Raw genomic sequence first — 19,457 nt, forward strand, 5'->3', positions numbered from 1 at the left:
GAATTCTCTTCAATTTTTCTAAAGAAGCCAGATGTTTTCTTGTGTAGTCTGGTTATCTGATATCTCATTAACGGTAAATCTGAAGAACAAAATTGGTTCTTCGTTTCAATACTATTTTGAATTTCCTCTTATTATCACAAAATGAAGGTGAACTCTGACCTTCAGTCCGTACCACATGGTCCATAATACCTCTGGATATTATTCGCATAGTTAACGAATCGATGCAATGTCAAATTCAGCAATACATATCTAAAAACAAAATTTTCAGTTCTTACAGGTTACTCCATATATGAGGCCGCTGAACTTTTATATGTATTTGAAAATCAAATAATTTTTCTGATTCCAGTTTGACTAGCTTTCAGTGCAGGTTCCTTTCTATTTTTGAGCATTCCTTCATGATGTGATGTTTCCTATGACAGGCAGAATATCATATTTACAACTAAAATGTCTAGCAAATATTGATATACCTTGTAATTTTGATTGTATCGCTTTATGTTTGAACTATCAGTGCCAAAAGTGAGCATTTTGGTGACCCGCAGAGAGATAATATTTTTTTCTAACTTGGAAGAAAAGTAAGCACTAAATGTTTGGTATTCATTGCAGTATGCAGAGTTTCTCGCTTGCTTTAACGTTTACAAAATTTGCAAAAATGGATTCATAAACAGTCACTTTCAGTATGAATGCCCGACTAGCTCTCCATATCTAAGATTTTATGACTTTTTATTATGAAGTTACGAGCACACGAATTACCTGTAATCACGAGTATACAAAGACCACTGAATGTCACTGGCAATACGTTAAGACGCTAGAAAGAAAGAAATATCATCGATTTTAAAACAATTGATGTTAATGGAGTAGATATATTTTAACTTCTCTTTAGGACAGGACCATTAATGATAATTGCCATTTTCAGAGTTTATTATCAGCATAATGCATTTTGTGCTTCATTATGGATGAGGTCGTCTGGTGAACTCAGTTATAATTAAGACATTTATGCTTTAAAATAGTTTTATGAATCCCGTTAATCGATTCATTTACTAAAAAAGAAATAGTATGAAAACGAGTATGGCGTTGAGAAGATAAATTTTATGTACTTAATATGAATTCAAGACAATTTGATATTGTCTACTACTAAATGTTATTATTATCATCCTCATGATTGGATTTGCGATTATATTACACTCAATATTTAAATATATGAGAATTACTTAACGATTATCAAGGGGCTCATAAAAATTACCTTTAACCCGAAGATATCATTTTATCGGGTCTCATTTTAATTAAATTTCATACCTGTTTCGCAATTTCGTCATGTATGATATCCTACGTTATTAAAAATATTTTACAGAGTTTCTCTAGTTCTTCCAAAACGTGTTTTGGAATCTTTGTTTGTACCTAGGTTTACACGTTAATGCGCTTTGTAAGACGATCCTATGAATATTTTATGCGTTGGAAGTATATGTGGAATGATAGTTTTAATCAATGCAATTACTACCCATCAGGACAGTCCATAATTAAGTTCGATAATGGGCATCATCAGAGATAAAGTTCGAATAAACTTCGAAAAGCCATGTTAAAATTCCTCATGTGTACTTCGTCAAGCTCCTGAGAATAACAACAGGTCATGACACGAGTAACTAGATAATTATCTCAACACGCAATCAACTTCAATAATTTTTTCGTGGCAATAAATAATTCAGTGCTCACATAAAATCCATTGCCTTTTGGAATTAAACTAGGCATAGTATTTATGCTCTTGAAAGAACATTGGTCAATAGCTCATTACTTCAGATGAAGTAGTTGTGAAACTAAAGATAACAATTTATTTTGCGGTTTGGGGTGTCAATGGATTTGTATCAATTTACAAGCATAGAAGACAGCCTGATTCAAACGACATGATGCTGTCTGTCCTAGCAGAGATGGCCAACGCCTGAGTGAAGCATTTTTATTATTAAGATAACTAAAGCTCCTAAGATAGTTTCTGACATAGATTTTGATAGCTGGATATCTACTAAGCTTCTTATCTGCTATAGCTATCGTCACCAAACTTTCTACGATTCTTTTCTGGATCTTGGAAGAGGCCGAAGTACACTTTTTGTTTCAAAAAAATATGGTAAAATCAGAGACATTAATTAAACACTCAGAAAACGCTAATTTTCGCCCTCATTTTTCGGTGTCCGCTAAAAAACTCGCGGATGTAAACGTTGCGGAGAAAACAACGCAATGCGAAAACGACGTGAGGCAAAATATTGTGGGAGGGAAAAAAGCAAAAAGGAAACGCTGCAGTTCTAAAACATCGTGGTACAAATTATCGTCGTCGAAAATATCGTGGTAAAAAATAAATTAACTGCAAATCATCGCAAACGATAACATCGCACACATGCGTTTTCAGGTTTTAAAGTTGTAATGTTTGCTAATTATTTGGGAGCGCAAGAAGGAAAGAAGGATTCTTTTACTTCGATATTTCATATTTTTGAATAAATTAATAAATTTTTGCTGAACAAATAAGAAAGAAACTTAAGCATTTAAAAATTGAAAATGAGTAGAAAATCAGCACAACTTATACAACTTTATAGAATTTTAAATTTACATAGTTAATTAACAAATATCAGTAATAAATTAACCTTTTTCTATACAGTTTTAATGACAACGTTTATGCAAAATACAGTCTAAAAATGCTTAGAAAAAGGAAGTTAAGTAACTGCATATGGTTACCTCTATAAAAATTGCTTATGTAATTATCAAATTATTTTCTTTCACATTTCTTAGTCTGATAGTGTTTTTAGCAAAAATTATATTTTATTTTGTTTTCGTTTATCCTTAAAGTGTCGTTAACATTTTCATGGATAGCGTTTAATAAATATTTTTGGATGTCAATTTGTTATTTATGAAAGTCAGTTATGTAATATGTCAGTATGGGATTTGAATAACGCATGTGTGAGATGTTATCGTCATGCGATCATTTATAGGCATTTTGTTTTTATTTCACGATATTTTCAACGACGATGTTTTTAAACTACGAATTTTTTGAACTGCTTTATTTTCGACCACGATATTTTAGATCTGCGATGTTTTTTCATTGCTTTATTTTCTCCCACGATGTTTTGTATCATGACGTTTTCGCCTTGCGATGTTTTCTCCGCGAAGTTTTCGTCCGCGATGTTTTTGCCTAGATATTTTTGGCTGTAATCCATTTTTCGGAGTGGCAACAGTCTCTGGCTGGATATAGAAATCTGCTTTATTTCGAGAAGTGTTGCTACTGTTCGCTCTCAAATCATAGCGTTTGTTAATAAAATATTTCGAAGGTTTACAATGAAATAAAAATAGCATTGCCAAATACTAAATATATTATTCCCGGATTCAAAACTTCGTGGCAAGCCATTTTGACTATTCGCATTATCATACGCTTTTAGTCAGCCGAGGTATTAATTAAAAACATTAATTTTTGCACTAATTTTTCTGAGTGCCAACGGTCTCGCTCTTTAGAGTTAAAAATGCTTTTTCTAAAAGTGTTGCTATTGCTTGCTTCCAAATCTATATCAAATGTTAACAAAAATTTGTCAGTTTTATAATATATATATATATATATATATATATATATATATATATACAAAAAGAAGAATCCCTTTTTTTTGCATCGTTATTAGAGAAAGATTCTAGCGGTATCGTTCTCTCTGTTGTTAGATACATTACTCTTAATCTAACTTAACTGGCATCGGGTACTTCAGCTAGCAACTAGATAATTAAAGATAACTAGCTAAGAAAATCTATTAGAAATTATGAGTTCAGAAGGCTTTACCAATGCATCTATATGACCATTTTTGATGAGATGTTTTATCACGGTCAGTTGTCTTCCTAGCTAATCTACTTTGGGAAAACGTTTTCCAGAGATAAGGGATGTTGTTTGTGTATATTTTAAATGTGCGAAAATGTGTTGGGTGGCATACATCTCATTCGCTACATCTCTAAATTACAATCGATCTTTCGGTTTAATACAGTTTGACATAACTAAAGCCTTCCAAATATTATTCATTATCATACAGCAAGTCTGTTTATCAAACAGAATAGTTCTCATGAATAAACTTAATACATGTTATACGCATGAATATCTAAGTGTATATGATCGAATTTATTTAAGTAGTTACTGATCTTTATCTCGGAGCTCATCGGGGTTACAAATATCACGATTGTTTCCAAAAGAGCTCTATAGAAGCCGGCAAGCCCATTAATTTTACGATATGTGTGAAAGAGGTAATAAGGTTAAAAAATACATGAAGACTTTAAAAATAAAAGTACAAGTTTTCTGTTGTTTTATCAAGGTTTTATGCCACTTGAATATATGGAAGAAAGCGTAAGTTAAATGCATTGTTGTCCTGAAAGTAACAGGGGTCCAACTAGTAAAGCTGCCACAACGTAGGAAGCACATTTTCATCCAAAATAGTGCAGTAGGCATCGGAGTTGAGCTTACCATGAATGGGGACAAAGGGTGCCAGCCCATACCAGGAGAAACACCCCCAGACCATAATTTCACCTCCGCCGAACTTGACTGGAAAATTAACTACATAATTTCTCATAAAATTTATCTTTATGGATGTAATCTGATCATTCTTCATTAACTTGCTATTATAACTTAAGTGTTCTCTGAGAGACACTAGTATTAAAGTACCATTAAAATAAATCTTTTACGAAAAAAGTATATAAAACTCCATAATCTTTTAAAATTCTTTATTATGCCATAACTTCTAATTAAAAATTCTTTTGCATTGTTCCTTTACATACAACGTTTTCAATTATATTTATTTATTCATTAATTACTTTAGAAAAATAAATAAAACAAACTCAAAGTGAATTATTTATTCTGAAAAACAAAATGAGTGTTACTTAGAATTTAATGAAAACTTCAAGTTGATGCAGAAAATGTTTTATTACATTTAATATAATTTCTGAAAGAAATGCAGTTATACGAGTTCTTGGACAGGAGACACTGAACTTACTTTTGCAAATATAATATTTGCTGATGTAAACGTTAAACTAGATTCTAATAATTTAGTACTTTCTCTAAGGCTTGTATCCATATTCACCCTGTTAAATACACATATAATTTTTACAGAATGTACTAAAATTGTATTTTTCATTACAGAACTCTCATTATATATTGTTACTCTAACGTTTTTGCACGTCGTGTCTTAACTCTAACATTGTTTGTGCATAATACTATTTTTAAATTCCTGAAGTATTCCTTTAGTTTTTAGATGAGGAACTTTCCTCATATTTTTCAAGTCAGGATGATTTTTTTTTCCATTTAGTGTATTATTAATCAGAAACAAGGAAAAGTGCTTAATTTCTAGATTACGAATGTGAAAGACACTTAATACGTGACACTATTTGTATATTTCTGTAGCTCACATTGGATGGTTTTAACTTTATACGCGCCAAGTTAAATGAAAATAAAGAAGTTATTTTACAATTTCAATTTTCATTTAAGGTTCTATTACAAAAATAGTAAGCCTATTACAAAAATAGTAAGTTATAGATAGTACGATACACTGACTACCAATAAGTATTTGGACACCTGTGATAGAAAAGAAAAATTAACTTTATTCAAAATCAATAGTTGGTAGAGCCTCCACGAGAGGTAATTACAGCGTGGACCCTCCAGGGCATACTTTCCACAAGTATTTGTATGACAGCTAGTGGTATTTTCTTCCACTCGGCTTGGAGAAGACATAGAAGTTCCTTCACCAATTTTGAACGGGTAGTGCACCCCTGAATTCGGCGATGCAACTTATCCCAGAGGTTCTCGATAGGGTTCAGGTCTGGACTCTGGGCAGGCCAATCCATTCGATGAACTCCATTGGCACCATACCAAGCCTTGGTTAACATGACAACTGGCATTGTCGTTCTGAAAGTAATAGGGATCCAACCCGTAAAACTGCCACAACGTAGGGAGCACATTTTCATCCAAAATAGTGTAGTAGGCATCAGAGTTGAGCTTACCATGAATGGGGACCAAGGGTCGCAGCCCATACCAGGAGAAACACCCCCAGACCATAATTCCACCTCCGCCGAACTTGACTGTTGGCACAATGCATTCTGGCAGGAGACGTTCTCCAGGTAGACGCCAGACCCTGCCATCCGAACGGTAAAGAATGAACCTTGATTCGTCACTCCAAAGAACCCGTTTCCACTGATCTACGGTCCAATTTCGATGTGCTTTGCACCACATTAACCGAGCACCGCGGTTGGACTTTGTGATCAAAGGCTTATGGGCAGCAGCACGACCATGAAAACCAAGCAGATGTGCTTCCTTATGGATGGTATTTATTGAAACAATACTCCCGGATGCCTGTTGAAACTCCTCGCGGATGAGGGCCATCAGTTGGGTGCGGTTCTTCCGAATTTCTCTGGACAGCACTCGTCGGCCTCTATCTCCAAGTTTCGTTGGCCTGTCGACTCGGGGCACATTCCAACAATTACCACTCACCTTTCACTTCTTAATTACATAGGCCACTGTCGATTTTAGGTACTTCAGATCGCTAGATATGTCCCTTAAGGATCGGCCACATTTGTGGTACCCGATAATTATACCTTTCTCGAAATCAGAGATCTCCGAACTGCGAGGCATCTTGCATGCGACTAAAGCCGATGCTGTTTCCTACACGATATATACCGGCGGAGTCCGTGACGTACATTAAAACCGCAGATATCGTCATTTGCATAGGTTTCCAAATAATTATTGGTAGTCAGTGTATAAATAAATATTTTAGGAATTCAAATAAATAGTAAATATTCCATCTAAAGTATGGCAGAAATTGTTTTTTTCCTATGCAAAATATGCTGTAAAGTAGTTTTATAGGTTAAGAGAATAAAATAATAATAATGATAACAAAAATGTTAATTACACTACCCAAATCTCTTCGTAATATTTGCTTTAATCTGACGGGATTATAATAGGTTATAAAAATGACGTAATCCCAGTACTTAGTACGCCCAGTACCATTCTTGCATGTGGCACTATAAATGTCGATATTTATTTTGACGAAAATACAACAAATCTTTTAAATTTCTAAACAAATCAAAAGAAGCCTTTAAGTCACTTATTTTATCTTTTTTTCAATATGAATTTTGAAATTGCATTTCTTTTATATCCCTAAATGTTTTCCCAAATTTCTCTTTTCATATTTATAAAGTCATCTAATGCAAGATTTTCGGGGCGTACTTCTTATTTAGAAATTCTATTTATCTTATTGTAAGAAAGAAAAGATAAAACGAAGAAGGATTTTTTTTCCTTTTCAAAAACAATCTTATTTTTTTTTCTTTTTTCGTTTCAGTCAAATGCTTTTTAAGGCCATTTAAAGTGCGCTTATCATGTTAAATGTTTAAAAACTAAGATAGATAAAAAAGGCTCGATGCAATGAGTTGTTGTTGAGTTTGATTTTACATTAAAGTGCCGATGAAAATGGAACTTTAAGTGTCATGCAAATACTAAAGTATGTTGCTCCTAAATTTTAAAAGACAAGTTGAGCAATGTTAATTTAGAAAAAATTCTGGTATCAAAAATACAGACAGCTGTCACATTTTGTTTATGATTTAGTTATAGTTTTCTACATGTGATGACAGTTAATAAATAAGCTCAGATAATTTTTGATTCAGAAGCAGAGGATCTGCAAAATTGCAATATTGTAGTACATTTAAAAAATGTAAAATTTTATGTATAAAATAAGAACCTAGAGAGTATACCATGGTATATTCTTGTAGTATTGATTGCAACAACACATGAATTTCACGCCAGGTGATCGGAATTATAGAAACATATTGTGAAGGGCCTTATTACTAGGGTTTGATTGAGCCTTATTACTTTCTCCCTCCTTCCAGCATGGCTTCGTGATGTAACGGCTAGCTCACTCGGCGCGTATTCAGGAGGTCCAGGCTAGAGTCCCGGCGAGGAAATTGCACATTTTTCACATCTCCTGCTTAACATAACCTTAATGTTTGTACGCTGGTCCCCGAACTAAAAGGTGGTGGATGATGATTCTTTACCACTGGGATTTTGTGACTAGGTCCTCTAATCCCCAGTCGTACTTTATATGGGGAAGTATATAAGGTTTTTTTGACCTCCTTCCAGCATGCCTTCATGGTGTAAGGGTTAGCACATTCGGCGCCTATTCGAGGGGTCCAGGTTCGAAAGTCCTGGTGAGGGCATTGAACATTTTTCACATCACCTGTTTAATTTAACATAATGTCTCTACACTGTAAGCAGTTCGTACTGTGCTACGAATTAAAAATTTTGTGTAAGGTACAGAAAAAATACTTATAATGTAATGACATACAAAAATTAGGACGCTTATACAATAATGTATAAGATAATTAATGCAAGAGCTTAATGAAAGCAGGCAATATATATATATATATACTGACACTATATATATACATATATAGTGTCAGTGTACTAGAAAGTGTTAAAGTTTTAGTTTCAGGTATTACGAACCACAAACTATTTTGAATAATGCGATTGTTCGTGAATATATGAGTATAAAAGAAATATCAGAAGGAAGAAATATGATAGCATGCTTATAAGGTAATTCAATAGCATGAAGCTAGTACTTGTTGTATAAGAAACTGTAGCAATAAACACAATTAGAATATTGATAGCATAAGGTATTTTCTCCCTTCTTTCATCATTCATTCGTGGTATAACTGGAAGTACACTCCAAGCGTATTTGAGTTGTCCAGAGTTCGAATTCGTCGAAAACATTGCCCATTTTTTTCATTTCTTCTACTTCTCCCCCCCAAAACAAAACCCCTAATGACACTATAAGCATTATTTATAACAATTCAGGAACTTTAAAACAAGAAGAATGCAAAGAAACAACGTGCATGTAGGCAATTAATTAATAAGTATTTTAAGAGTGTTCAGTACAAACATAAATAACATTTATGCATTTAATTAGTAAGAATTTTAAGAGTGTTCAGTAAAAACATAAATAACATAAGAGTGGAACAACATGTAGTATTAGTATTAGAGTAATGTATTATTAGACAATATAAAGAGATACTGTGATGGAGTATTACATTAGTTCAACAGTAAAGTTAGTGTAACATACATTGCTACATTCAGTAGAACGTCGTGAAAAGTATAGAAGTAACTTATCTAGTACTGTACAGTATATTATTATTCCAATAATGCAGAAAACATCAACTAGACCAATGTATAGTGATGAGGACTCTGTCAAAATAGACGATAGCATATTTGACTGTATGAAAATATGGCATGCGTGTATGTTAGACGAGCGCAAACATTTGGCAATATAAATGTAAAAAAAATATTTATTTAAAAATTTGGTACTATAAGAGGTTAAGATCTGTAATGTATGATATGGAATATATTAGTAATATGTAAGGCGATGCTACAGTGTATATGTAAATATGCGTTATAAGAGCTGAGGGGCAGGCATGAAATATTATTCAGTTTTATAATCGATTATTTGGCAGAACAGAAATATCAAATAGTAATTAATAGCCTGAATGAAATATTTATGTACTTTAATTAAGGTTTACTGATTACCAGAGTCTTCATGAGAGAGGGCATTTTAGGAAAAGACTGCCATTCGCATGGCTCTCATAACCTTATATAAGACAGCAGGCCAGAGAGTGTACAAAGCACATCTTCCAAACTTCAGTGGGCCAACGGTTTCTTGAGTAAAAGTTCTGTATTCAGCTTGACTCTCAATGTATCTCCGTCTGGAGCAAACCTAGAACTCACTAATATTCTTCCATTATCAGGTAAAAGGACCGCTGTGTATGGAGGTATTATGTTCTGGGCAGTCATCGTAATAGATTAGCTGCACAAACATCCATGTATTTAACTGGTTCTTGTTACGGACTGCTTAGAAGACATCTTACAACTTTGTACGTAAATTTTTAGGACACAGTTGGCTGTCAGTTCTTTTTTAGGAATGATAAAGCTCGTCTATTTTCAGCTCAGTTGATGGAAGAATATTTCCAGAGTAAATGTACTCGGCGAGCAGATTCAATAGTCACATCTCCAGATCTGAATGCGATGAAATATATCTGGAATGAGTATGGGAAGACATTCCAGATATATTCAGAGGCATAATTCGGAGGCTCCCGATATATTCGGAGGCATATATCGGAGGCATAACTTACCAAATGCCTCCGACAACCATCCAAAAGCACTGCTCTGGCTCAGGAGTTAGCGCAGCTGATACAGGAGCTCACCAACTGTCTCGTTAATTCGATGATGAATATCAGCTTATATGTATATTTTTATAAATGACTATATCCCCTGTTATCTTCGTTTTAGACGTCATCTTACAGCTTCAGTGGAATATGTTGTTGTCACAAATGAAACAATCGGATTGTATAAAATGCATCTTAAATTACTTTATTTTCTGATAACTCGTCATTAATTGACACAAATATGTCACCTTAAATCTCAAACATTAATCATGAGCTTTACAAATTTTCCACAGAAAGTTCATTAAATGGAGCTCCTATGTAGCTCCATTTAATGAAACAGTATACTTCGTTTCTTATGTAGATAGTTGCTCCATAAAAATATTAAATTCTAGTTTACTGTCTTGTAAATGTTCCTGAGTCTGTTATATCATTCAATATTTTGAATCAGATTTTTCTTTCTCTATTTGGCTCATAGTTCAGTACATAATTCTGAATTTTTAGATAAAATGCTGTTGTTTTTTTTTATTGCTCATTAAAATGTAGCACTAAATATTAAGACATGCATTTGCTATTTTTACCTTAAAGCAATTATCTGATTTACTATATATTACCAAGTACCATCCTGATACGGATATATGTGTTGTGATCTATATTGTTACTCTGTGTATACTATTGGTATTCTGTAATTCAAAAACGAGTAGCCTCAGAATGTTTAAATTTTGTCTATAGGACTGCTATAACATGTAGATGTGCACCTCGTATTTTGGTTGCAATCGCTGCACCAAACGTATATAAATATATTTATATATATATCCACTCTGTTACCCGGCTCAGTGATCTCAGTTTTCTTTACTCTTATATATTTGTAAATTGTACATTTTCTGCTTTAAAAATGATTGAATTATGTTGTTTTTATCTTCCGGTTAAGGTTTTTATGCCTTTAATAAATCTCTATGCAATATTTTCAGAATTATCAACAATTTTAAAGTTGTTTAAGTGCGCTAAGCCTAATCCTTTTCTTGATGGCGGCCATTGATTGTTTACATTTAAAACAGCAGACTAGTGGATTTGTTGCCAATCTAGAGAAATGTAGCTTCGCAACAACAAAGATAACGCCTTCATTTATTATTGCCAATTAAATCATGCTTAATCCTTTCTGGAATGTTTTCGAGGAAATAAGTGTTTAAGATTTACTTCGTAATTTTTAATATAGATATTTTGAGTTTTTATGTATTTTTGCCTTCTCGCTAAGTGAGAAGTGAATTAATTGAATGACAAATACTCAATCGTCTGTGAAAAACTGTTTCTTTTTTGTTTTGTTTGCTTAATTTCTTTTATACATGGTTCTAGCTTTATTTGAATAGAAGATGTGGCAACGATTAGATAATTCTTTAAATGATATAAATTTTGTACATTCTGAGTTATGAACGAAATATAATACTGTTAAGTGAATCTAGCGCCAGAGTATCGCTATGGTAGACAAATACTAGAGTGGATTTTAAAGAATTCATTTATTCTATTGTGGTTTATGTGCTGTCGACGAAGTAGATTTAATTCAATCCAATAAATTTAAATGAAATTCAAGAAAAAAATGTGTATAATTTAATATTCCGTACAAGGAAATCATGTGGTGTACACATCAGATTTTGTTTTCATACTATGTCGCCATTGCTCGCTTTAAACTTACTGAGTTTGTTAATCAAGAATTCGTTAAAATTTTGAAAAATATGAAATATATAATAAAATAAATTCCAAACTTGGGCTTTCAGATGCCCATATTCGAATGAAGGACTACGTTATTCAGAATTTGATATATCTAGGTGTCATTGATTTTTCACAATGAGAGAAACATACATACATTCATGACGATTCTTCTTTATTTAATTTCTTTAAATATAATGTTATATTTCCTCTAATATTTGGTGGCAACAATCTGAAAAGTGGAGCGCCGTTGATAGTGAGTCAACGCAAAATGCTGAAAGAATTTAATTGCATTTCTGGGAAAATTGCTTCTTTGATCTAATGAATCTACTATCATCCCATGGCCGCATTCGTATTTAAAGAAGACACTACGCCTAAGGGCTACTGGCATGTGGCAGAACGAATGGGACCAAAGCACCACAGGGAGAAGGACCCGCTACTTCATCGGCTATGTGGACACTAGCCGAAATGTAGCGAACGCACAGTTAGTAAGGTTCATTTCCGGGCATGGGCCCTACCCGGAATATTTCTTCAAGCGTGGCATAAGTCACACAAGTCAATGTGCATGCGGCGACTCAGGCTCACCAGAGCACTATCTAACGTCATGCCCATTAACCGAAGGACTGCATATCAATCTCCTTGAAACAAATCGCCAGCCGTTCTGTAAATATATGATAAAACAGCGGCACTTTATTAAAAAGCTGGTACAGTTGATGGACAGACTGTCCGACTTAGATACAGACTTGTGTCAGCCATAGAACAACCCAGCGTGTAAAAACAATTCAAGCATTTTAAAAAGGACATGTATTGCAATGTAGGAAAACTGTCATTCAAGTGAATTGTAAGAAACTATAATGTAGACTAGAAACTCACAGTATAAAGACTGCCTGTATTCATACCTGGAAAGTGAGTTGCATTTAACAATGTGCATGTACTGTGTAAATAAATTTCGGCAAATTATACCGTAAGACCATATATAATGAACCGATATATAATGTAGGCATAACGAATGTATGAAAGTGCATATATCTGTAAGCAATGTAATATATGTAAATATTTTTGTGTATCAGTAAGCTATGTATAAGTAAGTCATGCAATTTAAAGTAATGCAATATAAATGCAGAAATGTCTAATAAAAATGCATGGGTAACATATATGTTTTGTATTATGAATAAGGGATATAGGATGTCTAACGCAAAGCAATGTATGTATTGGAATGTCTATTTAATGTACTGGAAAATTATGCAATAAGTGCCCAAATAACATGCAATGTAAGTAACCTGTAAGACTATTATGTTTGTAAATATTTGTATCTAAAAAAATTAATCAGAATGTATCTGCATGTATCTATATGCAACTGCAAGTATATGTAACTTAAGGTTAAGCAGTGTAGGTAAAATTAAGTAATATGTGAAGCAGGCGTGCCTGACTATGTATGTATATAAAAATAATGTAATGCAAGGCACATGTAATATTGGCATATGTAACTGTACATGAAAACTGTATTTATATGCAATCTACAAGTAATGTAGGTATATTTATTGAAATGTACAGCTAAAAACTGTAACTGTACACAAAAGTAATCCAACGCAATGTAAGATTAATGTAATTCAGGTAATGCATATGCATTGTATGCCGGAAATGAGAGACAAAGTCAGTATGTAACTCTGTAAATCACGTTATCCATAGAATATGTTAACCAGCAAACAAGAATGTAATACTAAATATTAACAGCCCTTGTATGGCCATGTAATTGCTCTTTTGAAAGACTCAAGGTTCAACTCTAGATATTGGTGGACGTGGTGCTGCACCAATTAACCGACGGTAAAGGGGTGGTGCCCACGTCCCCCGTCGCATGTCGCTTGTCTTTACTGACAGTTGATCAAAATTAAGATAACGGGATGGGAATTAAGATACCACAATAACCTGAAAACTTTTATTTAATTAGGGTGATAGAAATGTCATTTTGCAACTATTGGTTCTTATTTTAGAATATAAAGGTAGTCGAAACCGCAGAGGTCGAAGTTCAGAAATATATATCACGCACTTAGTAGTTCAAAACGCTTAAAATATGGCCCAGGAAGTGGATTGCAAGACGAATCTTCACAATTCTGATCAATAGAAATCATCATATTACAAAACGTCTTTGAAGGCAGAACATTAAATAATAATAAACCTGCGCAAGCACTCCTCTAATATTCTCTCCATGAAGCAAGGAACTAATAAACTCTGAACCACTTCAAAAGCATCACATATGAAATAACGGAAAAAGTATTGTAACTCTCTCCGATGGACTTGTTAGTTGCCTCTTTGCTTGTCTGTGAAGAACACTCTATCACCATGACAACGGATTTTAAGCGGAGCCCGGATTTTCACCTTCGTTGCACCTTTTCATTAAAACTTCACTATCGCAAATGACTATCTGGCGAGGAGATAACGCCTCGATTATTTTTCGCAGCCAGAAAATATTTCTCGACGGACAATAGTTTGGTTAACACATGGGAGGTGTTATTCTCGTGCCTTAACTGAGGCTAAATAAATGCGGTGTAAAAAGACTTGGCTTTATTTTGCTTCACTGAATTACTTGATGGACAGCCTTCTCAAAGAAAAGCTTCAATATTAAAGAATCAACAAAAGTTTATTTAATTACCAACTTCGCATTTACTTTAACTGGGAAGAATAAATTTATAAATTTAAATATAAACTTTCTTTCCACATATCATTCTATCAGCTGCAACTCCCTTCTTATGCGGATATATATCGTAATAAATTTTTAAGTGGAATTGTTCTGAACTAATAAAAATTAGGCAGAATTCACGTTACATAAAAAATATTAAATTTTGCAGAGCACTCACCGTAGTGAAGTGCAAAATGTTTCGGAATTTAAAATAACCAAAATAACAAATGAGCTATGATATAACAAATGAGCTATGATATAACAATATAATTTTTCTCTAATTTTGGGTCTTTATAAAATGATACAAAACTCCAATGCCTTCTTGGTTTGAATGTCAAATACCTTTTTGGTATGAATTTTAAGTATCATCCAACACATTCTCTCTAGCAAAATTTTATAAAAATTTTAATTTTAAATTAAAATTAATTTTATTGTTATTAATTTTAAATTAAATTATTAATTAAATTATGTTATTAATTTTAAATTAAATTTTGTTATTAATTTTAAATTAAAATTTTTTATAAGAATGGCGCATGATCTCATACCAGCCTGAGGAAGCAGTAAAGAACACGAATTAAACATGAACTGTTTCATGTCACTTATCCACACTGTACAAATTTGAAGTTAAAAATGGTTTTGGAGTTAAATAAAACGACCTTTAGAAAGATTCTCCGCAAAATAAATAAATATATATTTAAAAATGATAATATTTAGTTCAAATTCAATAACTTTTTCCAGAATCTATCCTGAGCCATGTTATATTTACTCATCATAGCTCATTTGTATTTTCATTCGAAACTTAATTTCTCTTTCTATACCGTACCATTTAACTAATTGCAAACAGCTGATACGAAAATGTGGGTAAATATATATTCAGTTTCGTAATTTTCACACTCATGACGGTAACAATTGCATCCCATTTCGGACATCGATTTTAGTTATATTATTACTGACCTTTTCTGCAAGTTGCAATTTTATATACTTAATAAACACATCTAATTCTTGATCATTCCCTGAATTCTAGAACATATCCTTGAGACCTGTGACTTTTAGCAGCTTTACGTGCATTGACAGGGTCATCATTTCTTCGTTTTTCCGAGATTCGGGTTAAACCGTGCTCGGTTCGAATATGATGTAAAAGACCATTTTTTCTTTTAAAAAGTTGTGCATACTGAGTGCAGTTTCTAACAGAAGAAGCATCGTGTTGTTTGAAAGCATCTTCGCTACTCAAATGTTTTGAGCAGTTACTCTATTTAAAAACAACAACGTGTGTTTTCTTACGTCTTCTTAAATCCCTTGCAAAACGTTCCGAACATTCAATCCATATTTTAAAATGGGAAGCTTCAAGATGTTCCAAATGTTCAAGTTTACTAAATTTCATAAGACATTTACTATGCATTACCTCATCCATTAATAATTTTCCATATCCATTAATAATTCCATATTCAATTTTCCATATGCCATATTCGATACTCATATATATACTCAATATCCATAAATTTCATATAATAGGACAACTACAAAACCCGAACTAGAAGAAAAAACGTATAATGTAAATCATATAAAGAACATAGATTAGAATATTCAAGAGCTACTTAAAAATATATTGAACTGTTAATAAATTAATCTTAATTTTATATAATCATATGCATATTCCATAAATTCAACACACTTATAAAAATATATTTTCACTTAATTCAGAAGTTTTCTAAGAAAAAGTAGAAAAAGACAATTAATATTCAAGTTTTGTATAATATTATATTCTGCTAATTATTTTATCAAAGGAACAAATCAGTTCTTATACGATTAGAAATGCGATACTGCAATGCGCACTTAGAATTGAAAATTCTACGTAAAGTGGCACGCTAACGAGAAGACTGCTTTATTTTATCTCTTATCCAGTTGGATTTTCGGGCTCACCAGCGGCCGAGCGGTAAAGTCACTGAACACGGGTAGTTCGGTCCGAGGTTCGAATCCCGCGAACGGGCTGGCTGCATGGGCGTTTTCGTGGTTTTCCCCATGTGTAACGTGTATACGAGCCAGTTTCCCTTAGAAAGTCCTCCACGAAAGGCATCCCTCCCCTTAGGCAGATAGCCCTAGTGTGCCATAATTAAATACACCACCACACCACACCAGTTGGGTTTTCATTTGCTTTTCCTCTTTTATTTAATGAGCGCTTGGTATTTACTTGATTTTTATCATCATATTTGAAATAAAATTCTTTCAAATTAAAATTTCTGTAATATAAGAAGTAGTTATCTTTTTTCGCAACAGTTAGATTTTTTTGCCAGTCTTATTTATATTTAATTTTTGTTTTCGACCGCAAGTGCTATATGCATATAAAATATAAATCTTTACCCAAAGACGGGTATTTCAAATTTACAATCCATTTGTGGAATGTAAATTAGAAATGGTTGATTATAAGCTATATGTAAATTACAAAAAATATTTCTCACATCATTTTGCTTTCCACCAAGAGTTCTCGTGTACAAAAAACACAATTTATCTGCCAGTGTTGCCGTTTTAGCATTGAGTAATTTTGATCATAAATATTTTGAAAATAGTTTTATACAATCGTTTTGCAAAGATTGCCTTTCTCGACAAAAAACATTAAAAACCAATTGAAAAGATTAATTTGAAAGCATCTACTGTAAAAAATCACAGCTGTTATGAAATTTGATTTCATTTTATCAATCGTAGAGATCTGAATCTTTAAGTACTTGACTAAAGTTGAGCATCCCAACCGGTATACTGGTTAGCTACGCCGATTCTCGTAACGAAGGGCCCGTGTTCGTATCCCGGAGAAGGCTTCATGGCACGTCATCCTGGGGCCATTTTCCAACACGATAATGCCAATCCACATACCACTTGCATATCTCTGGACTGTCTCCGTGCGTTTGATACTTTTCCTTGGCCAAGGACACCAAAAGTTTCACCAATCTAGCATGCCTCGAGCATGGTAGGCTGCCAAATTCGGGCACCACAAAATATCGCAGATTTAGAGCGACAACTGATGATTGCCTGGCAGAATGTGTCGCAGGATGTCATTAGAAACCTCTACCACTCCTTGCCTCGATGAATTCAAGCACGCATTGCCTCCAGGGGCGGTTCGACCAGCTACCAATTTAAACACTCCATGGAGGTAGGAAGTAAGATGGAGTCGCCCTAAACAAGTTTCTCCGTACCCTGCTCTGAAGCACCGGCGATCCCTACGTGGTGACCAAAACATTGGGTCATTTACCATTGAGTTCTAAGCCCACCAGCGGCCGAGCGGTAAAGACGCTGAACACTGGTAGTTCGGTCCGAGGTTCGAATCCCGCGAACGGGCTGGCTGCATGGGCGTTTTCGTGGTTTTCCCCATGTGTAACGTGTATACGAGCCAGTTTCCCTTAGAAAGTCCTCCACGAAAGGCATCCCTCCCCTTAGGCAGATAGCCCTAGTGTGCTTTGCCATAATTAAATACACCACCACCACACCACACCATTGAGTTCTATGGGATTTGACGCGTTCGGGTGTAAATATTTTGTAATTACGTCGCAAATATACATATAAATGTATATATTTTCTTTTTCTACAACACTTCAGAGTCCTAAGTATGTGAAAACAACATATTTTTAAACAACATTTCATTCTGAACGGAATTAAATGCTATACTTTTCACAGGGCAGTTTTCTCAGAATGGTTTAATTTGAATGAAATATTTTCACAAGTTTTCGTTAATTACATTAGAAAAAAAAATTAAGGTAATTCGATTTTATTCGGTTAAGGTACAAAAATTAAGATCAAAGTTTATTGTATTATTAATATTAAAATTATGCATTATTTCTTTTCTATTTATAGAGCTTCTTCCTAAAATACTTTCTTAAATATGACATGATTTTTTGGCTTCTTTTAAATCGAAAAATGTAAGTCAATTTATAATTAATGCTCTATTCGGTTCATTTTAAATCAGAGAATTATTAGGAATACTTTAAATAAGTATTTCGCTAATTCCTAATAATTAAATAGGTATGCTTAAATAGTTTTATAACGTATTTGTCCACAGGATTTCAATTTATGTTTACAATTCAATATTAAGGTTATTATATATTTAGATAACACTTATAATCATTATAAATTAGATACATTTAATCATTAGATTTCTTCACAGTACTTTCACAGTTGTTTATAAGTGAATAAATTCTTTATTTCAAATACATTTATAAATAATTTAATGAATATTTAAGTATTTTGACAAAGGCAGATACATACTTTTTGCAAGCACATGCATAAATACCCATACATATTTCCTATTTATCATTTCCGGCATGCGCAAATCTTTAATTTCTGTGCATTCACTATATTTTTCGTGTAAAATAATTTACACTAATTTAGCATACACCCGAAAGTTTTACATAAAAAATATATATGAATATAATTTGAATGAAAATTATAAGTATTATTTTTAATACCCACTCAAAGGTCAGTTTTTCTTCAAAATTCCTCCACGATGGCATCTCTCTCTCTTTAGGCAGATAGCCCTTGCATGCGTTACTCTATTTAATAAAAACTCAATCTGACCTATGTGCCTAATTACAAATATTTTAACTTACATAATTTTATATTTACATTTAGCCATCAAGTTTCAAACTTTTCAAATCTTCTAGAAAATAAATTTTGGCAGATCTCTTTTAGCAATTTTCTTAAAATCTATATTTTTGTAGAATTTTATAAAACAAATTCATAATCAAAATCGCTGTTGTTAGTTATCGAAAAATAACCAAGATGTGATTTTTGCGTAAATGTCAGTAAACTATACAAATTGCTATTATCCATTACACTATGAATGTTTCTTTCATGCGAGAGTGTCCCTTTTTCGATTTCTATGGAACTATCGTGT

The sequence above is a fragment of the Stegodyphus dumicola genome, chromosome 4 (genome assembly GCF_044657685.1).
Source record: "Stegodyphus dumicola isolate Sdum_Otavi_A_Nest chromosome 4, ASM4465768v1".
NCBI lineage: Eukaryota > Metazoa > Arthropoda > Arachnida > Araneae > Eresidae > Stegodyphus > Stegodyphus dumicola.